Genomic DNA, 3,056 nt, shown 5'->3' with positions numbered 1-3,056 from the left:
TAGGCGCCGCTATCAATGCTCCGAATGTCGAAGCCAATAACTTCGAACTTCGACCGCATTTGATACAAATGCTCCAAAACTCGCAACCTTCCACGGGCTTGCGGACGAGGATCCTCATCTACATATAACTAATTTCTTAGAAATATGTGATACCTTTCGGATCAATGGAGCATCAAACGACGCCATCCGCCTCCGTATGTTTCCATTCTCACTAAAAGACCGAGCGAAAGCTTGGCTCAACACCCTCCCAGCTGGATCGGTAAACACCTGGGATGAACTAGCCCAAAAATTTCTATAAAAATATTTCCCTCCTGCTAAAACTGCTAAATTAATGGCTGAAATTAATACATACTCACAAGAGGACGGGGAATCCTTATATGAAACTTGGGAAAGGTTCAAGGAGCTATTACGCAAGTGTCCCCATCACGGCCTCGCAATATGGCAACAAGTATCCACTTTCTACAATGGATTGTTGCCACACACTAGGTAGACACTTGATTCTAGCTCCGGGGGACTTTTAGGTAATCGACGCCCACACGAAATATATAATCAGATTGAGGAAATTGCTCAAACCAATTTTCAATGGCACACTCCCCGGGGAAATAAGTCTATCGCCCCGGGCGCCCATAAGGTCGACGAAAGCACTTCTTTACAAGCCCAAATCGAGGCCCTTTCTTCAAAAATAAAAAAATTAGAAATGACAAAAACAGTCTCGGTTATGGCTTGTGAAGGGTGTGGTGGGTCACATGAAAATTGGAGTTGCATGAAAGAAACGGACGATCAACAAGAAATGGTAAACTACATTGATAATAGACCTAGGCCGTCGGGTCCTCCAACGGGAACTTACAACCAAGGATGGCGAAACCACCCAAACCTTGGTTGGAGGGAAACCGACAATAGTAGTAACCAACAAACCCAACGAACAAACTTTCAGCAATCAAGAAATGAGTCACAAAATTTCACTCAACAACAAGGTGGACGAGAAAGGCTCGAAGATACTATATCTCGCCTCGTCTCTGACACTGATAAGAAAAACTCGGAAAGATTTCTACAATTAGAATCTAATTTTAGGAATCAACAAGCTAGCATTCAAAACATAGAAAAACAAATAAATCAACTAGCACAAAATTTTTCCGAGAGACCGCAAGGCGCATTACCTAGCAATACCGAAACAAACCCAAAGGCGCAAGTTCACCTCATCACACTACGAAACCGCACCGTAGGGCCTGCAGAAGTACCTCCACCTGCGGAAGAAACAATGCCAACACATCTGCAGGAAAAGAACTCTCCCCCATCACCAGAGCCTACCAAGGCTCCTCGAGTTCCGTACCCCGGTAGGTTAATTCGTCAAAAGACCAATGAGCAGTTCGCAAAATTCGAAAGTCTGTTAAAACAATTGCATGTCAATATTCCTTTTATCGAAGTCCTAACCCAAATGCCCAAATACTCTAAATTTATGAGGGACTTCCTTACACATAAAAAGAAAATTGAAAATTTGCAATTAGTTAATTTAGGCGAAAAATGCTCTGCCCTCGTACTCAATAAACTACCCCAAAAGAAAATCGATCCCGGAAGTTTCACGATTCCATGCTCAATAGGGGAATCACCCGTTCGCAATGCCTTGGCCGACTTAGGGGCTAGCATTAACCTCATGCCCTCATCGATGTTCAAAAGGCTTGGCTTGGGAACCACGAGCCCTACAAAAATAAGCATACAACTCGCTGATCGATCAGTCAAGTTCCCACAAGGTGTCATCGAGAATGTCTTGGTAAGGGTAAGCAGATTTGTTTATCCAGTTGACTTTGTCATACTCGACATGGAGGAAGACACCGAGGTCCCCCTTATACTAGGGAGACCCTTCCTTGCCACAGCACAAGCAGTGGTAGACATGAATGATGGGACACTGACTTTGAGGTATGGGGACGATGAGGTGAAGTTCGGAGTTGGGAAGAGAATAGAGGACGACGACCCAGTCAATTACATGAAGGTTATTGATTCAAGCTTGGATGCCGCTCTCCGACGGTGTAACTTGGGAAGCAAGGCACTCCACTCAGAAGATATATAACCTGGAATCGGGTCTAGCCAAGGACCCTTATAAACGTGGCGCACCACGGAGGCATTCCGCGGATCTATCCTTAGTTTAGTTTAATCTTTTAGTTTTTGCAGAATAAAACACACTCATGGTGGTAATGGATGAAAAAGGGAACGAGAAAAATGGAACCATGCACGAAGAACAGAGCAACCCGACAAAAATCTCCATCACAGAAGGCTCAACACGGGCCGTGCCCAACCAACACGGCCCCGTGCTGAGCCCCTGCAGAAAATCACCCAGTTCAGGTAACTGGACACGGGCCGTGTTCAGCGGACACGCCCCCGTGTCCAGGCTTCTGTTTCAATTCTGTAATTTTTGTTACTGGCACTTGACCACGGGGCCGTGCCCGGTCAACACGGGGCCGTGTCCAGGATGCCAGTAACATAAATCTTTGCTTTTTAACCCACTTTTATACATTCTAATCAACCAAAAACTTTATTTTTGGACACATTGAGGACAATGTGTAATTTATGTGTGGGGGGGGGGGGATGCTAAAACCTTGAAATTTTGCAAAATCCTAAACACAAGCCTTACACAAAACTCTATTGGAACCGCTAAACACCCCAATTTTTTTCAAAAAACTTTTTCATTTTTTTTATTTACTTGTCTTAGTTTAAGTTGGGAATAACAAGTTCTAAAAAGGTTATATTTTTACAAGTTTACAACCGATAGCGTCGTGATAAAAAAAGAACCAACATAAGAAAATTATGAAACGGTATAACAAGTCTAGTTAAAAATTCGATTATATATGCTTGGTCACATTAAAAACCCATTCCCACAAAAGTGAGTTTTGAGCCTTTATTGAGCATAAAAATACACATATTTAGATTAAATGCTCATTTTTCGTTTCTTGTGTGAATAGCCGCTCGGTCCTTACAAATCTAGAACTTGCCACGACGATACATTCCCGGTCCTTACCAACTTAAACCCAAGTAAGTAAATGATGGAGGCATTAGGACTAACC

The 3,056-nt window shown here is 43.2% G+C and overlaps 1 non-coding gene across 1 annotated transcript; it reads right to left on the bottom strand.

Moving 5' to 3' along the window:
- Window positions 1–325: 325 nt before the first annotated feature.
- Window positions 326–432, bottom strand: LOC118483063. Its single transcript, XR_004869533.1, has one exon. It is a non-coding gene; the product is annotated as a small nucleolar RNA R71 (small nucleolar RNA).
- Window positions 433–3,056: the final 2,624 nt, after the last annotated feature.

Source organism: Helianthus annuus, chromosome 1 (genome assembly GCF_002127325.2).
Source record: "Helianthus annuus cultivar XRQ/B chromosome 1, HanXRQr2.0-SUNRISE, whole genome shotgun sequence".
Lineage (NCBI taxonomy): Eukaryota > Viridiplantae > Streptophyta > Magnoliopsida > Asterales > Asteraceae > Helianthus > Helianthus annuus.
The sequence above is the reverse complement of the archived record's forward strand: the minus strand, read 5'-3'. Positions and strand labels throughout refer to the sequence as shown.